This window comes from Enhydra lutris, unplaced genomic scaffold, assembly GCF_002288905.1.
Source record: "Enhydra lutris kenyoni isolate GAN:26980312 unplaced genomic scaffold, ASM228890v2 scaffoldscaffold15, whole genome shotgun sequence".
NCBI classification, from domain to species: Eukaryota; Metazoa; Chordata; class Mammalia; order Carnivora; family Mustelidae; genus Enhydra; species Enhydra lutris.
In genome coordinates, this window is record NW_019154099.1 from 22962749 (window position 1) to 22974774 (window position 12026).

General features: G+C 35.2%; 1 protein-coding gene across 1 annotated transcript in view; it reads right to left on the minus strand.

Annotated features, from left to right (window-relative positions):
* The window catches only part of LOC111147021 (protocadherin 9), an 899956-nt gene that overhangs the window by 157157 nt on the left and 730773 nt on the right, over positions 1-12026 (minus strand). The window lies entirely within an intron of this gene.

Here is a 12026-nt window from a genome sequence, read left to right on the forward strand (position 1 = left end):
AAGTGCTCCTGTGGCAGCTTCATAGTGTGATCAATGGCATTCACCTTCCTCTCTCAGTGTAACCGGAATGTCTATCAAAACCAGAAAACGGAAGGCTTCAGAAGCATTATGTAGCTAAAAAGGGAGACTATTTTACCCATTAGTAATAAATGTACCTGCTGAGCAGAACACAGTTACACCTGAAAAGGTTTTACAATTCTCTTTTGCTTGGCTCTGACTGCTATGAGTGAGCCAGTGTGCTAAAGAGCATTTTGTAAAAGCAAAAGATTTTATATAATTGACTTTACTGGAATTAGAAGACAGAGTACAGTATGCTCAAACTGAAGCAGCCCGAGTCTATGATGATGGAAAATTGCACAATTTAATAGCCAGATACAGGGACTGTGCAGTAGTAGAAGTAATCAAAGGTTGGGCATGCTTAACTGAATAAATCTGTTACTCTTCCATTTAGTCCAGACAGGGGACCGATAGTGGTTGATTTGTAGGAAAGTGCTAGGGCACAGCTTCCTAGACTGGGGTGGCACTCTTAGGAAAAAGAGGATCTGGAAAGGGACAAGTGTAAGTATCTTCACCTTGGTGTGTCTCCTGGAAATCTGATTCTCATGTTCAAAGGTTCCAATTTCTATTTCATACAAAATAGCTACAAAGGCTCCATTTAATTTACTGCCACTACTTTCCCATCCTCTCTACTTGGCCACACCAAATTTCACCTTCATTAAGGATCCCATCTTACTCTTTCTAACACATACTTTTCTATAGAAAGGAAACAACTGAGCCGTATTTAGGGTGAAAGCATTTTAGCCTTTCTTGAACATCTGGTGGAAAGTGAAGTTTCAGCAGTAGCAATTTATACATCTGTACCATCTTGGGGGAAATGTGATTTGAGTGATTTAATAGCAAGAAGGAGCCCTGATTTACACCACAGCACCAACACCACAACAGCTTGTGGAAATTGACAGTATCAAGATTGTAACCTTGCACGATCTTTTCTTTCTTTCTTTCTTTTTTTCATTTAAAACCTTGCATGATCTTAACAAAATCTTGATGTTGCCAGGATTCAAATGATAAAAAACATTTTATAGGGGACCAAAATATGTCTGAACAAATCCTGAAATATAAATACAGAAATTCTGATGAGCCCCCAAACGCATTCAAAATCATTTAAATCTTTCTTGTCAGAACCTGGATGTAACGGTATTTATAATGACTCAGACTGAGTAGTTTAGCTTTGGATTATAACTAAATTGCCAGTTAAACACATATAAAATTAATTTTAGTAAAATGTAAGTATATGTGACAGCTCAATTAGTATGATTTATATACTTCAAAATAATTATACTATTAAGGTAGGCAGTACACCGTCTAGTTCGGTTCACATCAAAAATCTTTCTCATGCTTTGGTGAGCTTAAACCAACCAAAGCATTATAGAAGAATGAGCAATGAAGGGGCTCTTCCAACCCGCGCTAATCTTTGAAATGCCGTTTCGTATCATTGTGCCTCTGCTGGCTCATTTGTTAAATTGTTATAAGGATAGCATTTGCTTTTATTGTCTAAATAATCCCACAGAAATTACATGTTGACAGTTATTTTAATAAATTAAATGTATATGTTTTTAAGGGTAAGCTCCTCCATGTTAGCCAATACAATGTTTTATTAAGATGTATTAATACGGTAAATTCAACCTAAGCTAAAGAAGAAAAGAAATAGTACAAGCCTCTTATGCAAAATCCTTATAATTTGGTAAGTAAAGAAAGGCCACCTTAATCAAATGTTAATGCACTAAATATGTTCTCTAGAAAGTGCCAAGTACACCAAGAGAAATAAAGAACTCTCACCATCAAAGATACATAACCTGGATTCTGAAATTACTTTTTTGGAATATTGGTAAATTATTTTACACAAAGAAAGGAAACTAAATCTCTTCACAGAATCTTTAATTCAGTACAAATTTATATGATTCACTTTTCTCCACTCTTCTTCCTCCTTTCTACTACCTCCTCAACCATGGACAGGAGAGGAAGAATAAATCTTCACTTTAGAAATATTTATCTTGTTCTAGCCACTGATACACTATTTCTAGTGTAACGAATCCATTCCTAAGTTTTAATGCCCTCTACACCTCTCACTTCCACCATCTCACCAAAACTCTGCTTTTTATCATGAACCCTGATCTTCATTTATGCAATCAGCATTCCTTCAAAGGCAATAACTGAGATTCTTCCAAGCCTTCCAGTCCATCACCCACCAAACATCTGCTGATCCTCATGTTCTACATAGTCTAAGACCTCTTAAGTATGTTTCAGATCTTATTTGTGCTTTCTATTCCCACTGCCTTGGTTCAAGACCCCACACTAAGACGGGCAGTGCAGCTTCTGAAGACCCGCTTTCACGGAGTGAGTTTATTCTCCATGTTACTTCAAGGGAAATCTTCCTAAAATGATATCTGGTCACCATTACTTTTCCTTTAATGACTTCCTAGGAAGTAGAAATGTGATTTTCAAACTTTTATGTTGAAGGAGATGATGAGTTAGCACACTTGGAGTGACAGCAAACTTGTTTTAACATGTATCTCAGAGGATTCTAATATAGGTGTGTTTGGGAAACACAGTCTGCTTCAGATGGAGAGGTACAACATATGAATAAAAGCACTTGAAATTATTCACAATTTTATTTAACTTGATGTCCTTGAGATGACCTGAAGACACACCTAGTTCCATAAATGTTCCCCCTCACTCAGTCCATCACTATGTGTTACTAACCCTGTTTTCCCTCAACCCCAACCTTCAGTTTCATCAGACCTTTACCACAAAGACAACCACTGTTCCTGTTCTTATGGATTTTTGTAGAGTTCCTCCATGGACTACCCAAGTCTACTCACTAGGAGTTGTTTATCCTCTTTCTTCTTAAACTTCCAATGCCTTCTTCCTCAACCTCATTCTTAGATGATGACTTTGCTATCTATTTCACTGAGAAAGCAGAAGCACCCCACATCTACCAGTCAACTTACATCTGAGTCCATATCCTCAGTTTTTCTTCATGATTCTGATTGACTTGCCCATTGCCCTGGCATCCCCATGCTCCGGATACCATCACCTGTGTTCTAGATAACTATCCCTTGTTGCTGATTCAAGGATATTTTTCCAACAGTTATCTCTCTAGCATCATTTATGTTTTCTTATGAATGGATCAAATCAATTAGAAAAAGAAAAAACAAACAAAAACTAAAACAAACCAAAAATCTATCTGATCCCTCACCCCATTCCATTCCATTTTTCTTATTTATAGCAAAAATTCCCAAGTTGATTACACTTTTTTCTCCAGTTTACCTTTATCTCATGAACCCCTTCCAATAGGTTTCATGCTCATTTCTTGTCACTGAAACTTCTCTTATGTACGTCAACAGTGATCTTTCTGTTACTAAACCCCATAGAAATTTCAAGTCCTTATCACACTTTCTCCTCTGCCTCTCCTCTCTGAAATGCATATCTGTACTGCTCTCTGTCCTCTCTTGGTTTGTTTGTCTGTCCAACTGTTTTCACCATACCTGCAAGTGAATGCTAATTGTTTGTTGTTATTGTTGTTAATTTACCATATCTTCAAAAATAATTTGAGAATCAATTATTTCTTTGTACCTCCACTGCCACCATGCTGATCCAAACTACCATCATCGCATACACTTCTCTAATGTTATATTTTTAATATAGAATCCAGAATGAGCCTTTTAAAAATGTAAGGTAGGTAACTGTCATTTCTCTTAATTATCTCATATTGAATTTCTTAGAGCCGTCCACTTTTTATTAACCACTTTCACACCCTAATTTCTTGAAAAGAAGATTCATCGTCCCTTACACTTCATGACAATACACACACTCTGCTTGCAATACAGTGATAATGGTAATACTCTCTATTAAACGTCTCTCAAATACAAGGCATATTACCAGTTATATATATTTTTGACTAGTGTCCCAGTTCATTCATGGATAAAGTCTGGATGACAAAATGATCCTTTGCTCAATGTTTTGTGCACCCAAATTTGTTTCGTATTAACAATTACGTTACTTACCTTCTTTCCATATCTACAAGTACCTTACATTGGTAATGAGTTGAATAAAGCTGTAAGTATACCCCTTCCAGAGAGAAAATTTCTGAGCCTTCTTCTGTGTGCTTCCCAAAGAGGTTTAAATACCTAAAGTTACAAGCATGCCCACCCCAATATGGTGATTCTGTATCCAAGGAGACAGGGTTAAGGAATAAAATTGGGAAAATATATGCAAAAGCATTATTTCAAAAACATAATGTAAGTAAGGATCCTTTCTATTTTTTTTTAAGATTTTATTTATTTGAGAGAGAGAGGAGAAGGAGGGAGAGTGAGAGAGAGAACCAGACTCCCCATGGAGCATGATGTAGGGCTTAATCCCAGGACTCTTGGATCATGACCTGAGCTGTAGGAAGACACTTAATGGACTGAGCCATCCAGGCACCCCAGTAAGGATGCTTTATAAAGGACTCATTTATGCATGTTTGTGAGTATGCTGTGCATGTATGACTGGGTCAAAAATATCCCTATTGCCTAATTAATGACCAGTCAATGTCTTCCTTATGCCCCTTATCAATTTGAGACTGAACTGTTTTTTTTTTTTAATTTCTAGCTATTATTTCTTTTCACATTGCTCCAAAGCTGCTTATAAAATTTAATAATTAGATAGGCAGTTACAGTTGACAGTTTAATTTGTTTTAATGAGGACAGTAACATTCCTGTTTACACAAAAAGAAACACTTTGCTGTGACAAAACCACATTATGCTGTCTTCTCAGATACCTATTTAAACATATGTAGTATATTTAGTATAAATGGTATATTTAATATTTAATATTGATTTACAAAAAAAATCACTAATAGAAAGCTAGGAAGAGCAGAAGGAAGGAGAGAGGAAGGAAGGGAAGAGTGAAGCAAGAGGAAGGGATGGAAAAAAGGAAGGAAGGAAAGAAAGAACAACAGAACTGCTCAACTTGTAACCAAACACTTCAAACAGGATCCATTTTCTCTCTTTTTTTAACAAGCTCTCTATAACTAAGCAGATATTGATACAATTCCTTCTGTGCCACTGGACATCTTTATTACACTTTACATTTAATATGATTAAATATCCCTTCAAGGTGTGGTGATAGTACACTGGAAATATGAAAAATGTCGTATCTCAGAGGGCTTCCTGTTTGTACACAGAGCTACTTTTCTCATCACAACATTCTGCAGGCTTCTCATTCCCTAATGGCTCGCTTTCTCTCTCCCCCTTTATCTGCACCCCTTCTTTCTTTTCTCCTTCTAGCATGGACATTTTTTTTTTTAAAGATTTTATTTATTTATTTGACAGAGAGAAAGAGCACAAGTAGCAGAGAGGCAGGCAGAGAGGAAGGAAGCAGGCTCCCTGCTGAGCAAAAGCCCAATGTGGGGCTCGATCCCAGGACCCTGGGATCATGACCGGAGCCGAAGGCAGATGCTTAACCAACTGAGCCACCCAGGAGCCCCTAGCATGGACATTTTATCTGTCATGTCTGTAACGGATAAAAAGTCAGAGGATGTTATTGACAGGAGCACTACAATCATCCTTCAAAGTGAATGGCAAAGGGGTGATCCTGTGAATTCCACTGTATGCCTATCTTTCTGGAAGTTGTCTACTTTCTGCAGCGGTCTCTGGTGAAGCTCTGGGATACACAAGTTCTACCTTCTCCTCCCTCTCCTCTCCGTTTCTGTGTTTCATAGGAAATGTTTTTATTCTCTCTAAGTGATCAGGCAAGTCCTGATTAATGCCACTTCTATATTAGTATAATTGCTTCCATAATTAAAAGAATATTACAGGCCCTTCCTTGCTAGTTTGTTGTGACATCTGTAGGTATGTATATATACTTATAGATGAGAATTGAGGGGATAACAAGAAAATAAAATCCAAAAAGAAACAGTGTGACTTAAGGAACTTTTATACTTAGAAATTATATATATATCCTTCTGTTGAATTTTAGTACATGTGCACACCCAACACATGGCTTGCCATATTTATCCAGTGCCTACTCCCTAAAATTCAGGCATTTATATAAGATGCATTAACTCAATTCCCTAAGTACGTTACCGCTAGTCACTAAAATATCTGCAAATCTGAAAGTGTTAATGCATCTTTGAAAAGTGCAATATTCCTGAAGAGTATTTGGTGACTTACTGGAATCTGGGTCAGTTTAACTCTGAAGAAAAGCTCACCTCAGCAGGGCCACACTCAATAACGTATACAAACACATCCCTAGCTTCTATTGTGAGGTACAAAATACCAAAAATGTGAAATCTTATAAATATCTAGAGGAAAAAGCCAAGGGGGGAGGTGGATCATGTGGTTTTGTACAGACACGAGCCTTGAAATCCAAAAATAATTTTGGAAGCTCATGTAGAAATTAACATTAAAGACTATGCAGAAACATGACTGGGTTCAAGTTCTACCAGTTCTACTTCTCTCTGTACAAACTTGGACAAGGGTTTTGTGTCTCCAAATCTAAACTTTCATGGCTATAACATGAGACATAATATTTGACCCTTAGGTGATTAAGAAAGATTAATTTTTAAAATGAATACAGATGAAGTGCACAAAACACACTGTATGAAAATATTAAGTATTTGATAAAAGGCAGCCTTTATTAATGCTGTTCAACTATTAATATCTGGTATGAAGAAACTACTTCATACTAAAAATATAAAGAACCTAGAGGAAATGATTCCTTATCCAGTCAACCAGACCACCATAGAACTCTTGCCTAGCACTTAGAAACTTACTTGCTCGTAAAATCTATGTGTTTTCTACTTTAGCTACAGTTTCAAAAGGACTGATCAGTTAGTACATGCTTTTTTCCAGGAAAGAGGCAGTGAGAAAAGGTGATTTTTAAATTGTTACCTTAATAAAAAGAGCCAATTGTGAAATAAGCAAAATGACATTCTTAGCAGTTACTCAGCTCATACTAGTTTAGCTAAAAACAGTCAATTCCATGTAATTGATCTCATGGAGATACTGGTAAAAAAAGATAACTATTGTAGATTTACTAAAGGTATCTGCAGAAATAAAAGTTGGCAATAATTTTAATTCCATAAAAATGCATCCCAACTCGATCCCCTTGTGGATGTGTAATTGTTTGATGTGACTGAAACACAGACACAGTTTTAGTTGAACACTGTAGCAACTAACACATATGCCATATTCTCAGACACAATGTAAAACAATTTCCTTATGATGAACACATGTAATCTTTATAAAAGCCCTATGAAGAAAATCCTATTATTGGCCCCTTTCACAGGTGAGAAAACTGGGGCAACAGAGTTTAAGTAGTTTGCCCAAATTTACATAGCAACTAAAGGAGAGTTGGAATTTGAACCCTGGTATCTAGCTCCACCGCATAGCTGCATGACCTTGCTGCTATTATCAGGAGACTATGCAAAACAACAAAAAGAGAATGTGTGTTGGGGCAAGATCTGGGTTATTTTATTGTTCCCCAAGATTGTATTTCTTAATATAACATTTTTACTGATTTAAAATAGAAATACAGCAATACAGTTCTTTGTCAGAAAGAAAAATGAATCTGTACTACAATTTGGCTTCGTTGATTTTCCTACTTGGACATCTGTGGCCATGTCTCAATATTGAAAATGATTCCAGAACCCTCATCTTTAAAAATCTTTTTTTCCATTTAAGAACCTTCTGAGTTTTTGAGTTTAAGCATCCAAGCCTATCTTATTATTAGAATCATCTCAAACTCAGAAAGCACTAGATGGGAGGAAAGAATTTGAAAGCCAAGTATTCAATGCACTCTATATTTAAAAAATATATATCGTGACGGTTGGTAACACTGAATAGTTTCTGAAAGGACAAGAGAATGAGGCCAGGGAACCTTCCTTTCCATGGTGGTAACCATTTCCCTCATAACTTTGTCTTGTGCCTCTATGAGGCTGAGCCATTCTGAGCCCATGAAGAAGTTTTGGTAGCACTTTCTCATTGATTTTAAAGCACTGTGTAAGTGTAACAACCACTCATTCTCACAGCATCAGCAGGTTATTGTTAGTTATGATATTTGAAACTTTTTGATTTCTAGTTGTATTTATTCCATGTAAATACTAATATATGATCATGAATTTACAAGATTTTCTTAGTATATTTTATACAGTTGAGGAACTTCCAACAGACAATTGTAGTTTTATATCTAGTATAAGATCTTAAACCACAGCTGCTTACTTAAGTTTCCTCTGGATTTTACAGAGATGCTAATTCTTACAGAAGAAATTATATATCTTATGGTTATTATCTATATGGCAATTTTGGAAGGTTATGTTGGTAGAGATTTTAACAAAAAGATAATAAAGGAGATGCATAGCATAAATTAAAAAAAATTAGCAGGCAAAGAGAACTACAGTATTAATATTTGCCAGTCTTACTTTTAATAACCTAATATAAATATGAATGATAAATTAATAATAATGAAGGTATTACATGTTCTTTTAAAATTTCTTTTGCATATATAGAGAGACAGAAGCCATTTTGAAACCTGTTAAAATTATTATAATGCATACTACTAATAAATGCAGACTGAAACTAAACTTGTATATCTCTATTAAAATTCTATCAATAAGTCTTGAATAATACATTTATTAGAATTCATGTTATAATGTAACTAGTAATTTACTGCATACAATGTGATAAATGACAAAAGATGAGCCCTTCAAAATCATTCTGTATATGTCATTAGCAATTCACGTCACATTCTTACCTATACAAAATATCTCAAACCACTTAGCTTTCTAAAGAGAACCCAGTTCAAGTTATTAATATCTTTATTTAAATGCAGATTTTGACTTTTCCCTGGGGACTAGTAAAGCTTCTTCTATAATGCTGCAAAGAGAAAGGCGAATTTTCATTCATACAGTATCCATAAAAGAAACAGATCTGGCTCTTTATCTCCTATGGATACATAGACTCTCTACGTTGCCTAAGTTTTCCATTAGCAAGCATTTTCATACACAGTTGTCTTAATAAAAGTTATAAAAATCCTTAACTCTTTAATCTCGATGTGCATATACCAATCACAACTTTTAATGTCCATCAAATCTCAAAAAAGCAAAATTAAATTACCATGTATTTAGCTTTACTTAACATCACCCTTTAAGAAAATTGACTATGACAATCAATCTATTCAATATATTAATATAAACCAAGGCGTAGGTAACCTATGGATATTTTTATGATCATGACCAAATTCAGTAAAACTGCAAGTTTGCATCCATCTCTCATTTTGGCTTATCCACTTGCATGGGCAAACTATAGTATGACTCAGGGAACACAGCTCCAGGGCACACAGAACATACAGACAGTCACCAGTGAAAAAGATGGCTCTTATTTCTCTGAGTTCATACAGATGTCAGCTGATTTGAAGACACGATTTCAACAGATAAAATGAGAAAACCGCAGAAAAACTGAGAGAGTCACTTCTACCAACTGATAGACTATTTACAAAACTATATACAATAGACTGAACCATAGCTAAGAGTATCATTTATATTAAGCATCCAATAAATATTTGCTGAATTGAAATTTTGAAACATATATGTAGTCAGTATTTGGTTATAAGGGCCTTTACTAGTCATAGAAGAAAATATTAAGTAAATTAAAAATCATAAAAATTATAGTATAAAATATACCAAAACATGCACATATGAATAATGGTTACTGAGTAGGATTAAAATGTATCAAAAACTTAGGCCTAGTATGCAGAAAATTTACTTTTATAAAAGTATTTAGATGACTGGAGTTGAAACGGAAATGGGATTGAAATTTCTTGGCTCATCACCGTGCATCACTGAATCAACATGTGATTCTTAGACAGGTAGTTACCAGAGTGAACAAATCCTCTATCTTTTTTATCCAGAGTTGAAATTCTAGAGTTCTTAATAGTTTGTCCCTATAGTTCCTATTCTCAGTACTAATGAATTCTGAGGCAGAACGGAAGAAGTTTACCTAGAGTCTCCTGGAATGAATTTCACTGCCATCCCAGAGAATAATTGAAACTGTGTCTACATCTACAATTTTTTCCTATGGATAAATATCATCCTGAAACAACACTATGTCACAACAGATAGGTGGAAAATATAGCCTATCAAGTTAGGTGATGTGTGAAGACTCCGAGACTGGTAGAAAAGATGAATTCCATAAAATTTCTAAGGAAAAGAGACTGCTGAGTATAACAAGATGCTTTTTCATTATACAAGTGTTATATGCTTATAGCATAAAAAAAAAAACGCATTTGTTGTTGGTTGTGGAGACTATCTAGATACAAGATTAGCAAATATCTGCCAGTTTTGCTAAAAGAGACCATATGTATAAAGCACACTTGTTGGCACATAGTAGATGCGCAGAATATGTTAATCACCTTCTTACACCCCTGCTGTCACTGTGACTTGAAAATAGGTTCGCAGAAAATATGTTTCCTTATAAGGGCTTTTTATCATGATATTTTACTACATTCTATTCAATTCCTAAACAATAAGTTTTAAAACTTCTATATTCTCATAGATGCCTAAATTCATCCATCCTGAGATGAACCATTTGGAGCCAGCGGACTATTTTTTGCAGGTTTCCAATTTTTCCTTCATGATTATATTCCTTTTCTCCCCTTGTCTTCTCCCCTCCTCCCTTTCACTTGTATATTCTTACCTTTGTCTTCCTATATCCACACAAGGTAGATGAAAGAGAACACAATAAACGCATATTTGATATGCGCTCTACTTAGTAATGTGCCCTTAAACCGGTCTTCTGTCAGGAAAAGAAAAATCCTCAGGTCACCACTGAAGTCCTAACAGCCGCATGCCCAGATAGGGAGCTTTAAGGCTCAGTTAGTCACAATGAACTGTAAACATTTGTTCAACGTGAATATTACGAGAAAGCATTAGCACCAGATGGTCTTCCACTCTTTTCTCTGTCTCTCTAAATGCAAGTGCCTCAGTTCCTCTCCAATTCTCTTCCCCGTCTGACTGAGCCTTGTCTCCTGACTCCTCCCTTGTCCTTTATCTTTTACTCTCTTTGAGTTAACTCTTCAAGTATTCTGCCCTTTTAGGTTTAATGTCCTTTTTGTTTGTTTGTTTTGTTGTTTTGCTTTTGTTTTTCCATCTCAGTTCTACAGCCTTCTTCACTGTGTCCCTCACTTGCTGAGAACTGGGTTGTCTTTCTTTCTTTAGAAATATTCTCAAAAAAATTTTAAGACAAATGCCCTAGCATTTTACTGTGGCCTCATTTACAACACTTACATACCATCATGAAGCCAGTAAATTGGTCTTTGCTCAAGTATTCTTGATGCCCCAGGGAATTTGTTTGTGTCTGTCCACTGTCAGGTATACATACAAAATATTATCACTATATGACCTGAAATCTCCTACCTCAACAGGAGAGTTGCATTTTTTTAAATCAGTAAAACACCATGGCGTTAATATTACACAAAATTTTAGGCTTTGTTATATAAAGATAGATAAAACACTACTTTATTATAAAGAGAATTGTCAATAGAATACTGTTACATGCATTCAGTGAGATGTTCCAATCTTCTTGTTATATTTGATGATCTGCAATCCTAATTAATAATAACTATATTAAACTATTACCAGATCAAGTAAAAACATTATCATAAATATTTTTAAAATGAAATAAGTATACCTTTTTAATAGAAGAGATGGGTTACATTTCTAATATTTTTAAAAGACTGCAATAACAACATCTCTGTTGCATTCAACATATTAGGTTAGATTAGACTCAATCCAATCCAATGGAATATGGATTCAATGTATAGTATTTCTGATATGTCAATGCCACTGAAGCCCAGCAAACAGGCTGGGTGACATTCAATATGTCACCTACTTATAAGCTATATGGCTTAGACAACTTACTCTCTGAACCTGTTTTCTCAACTATAAAACTAAATGATAACAATACCTAATTAAGAGGATTAGTGTGAGA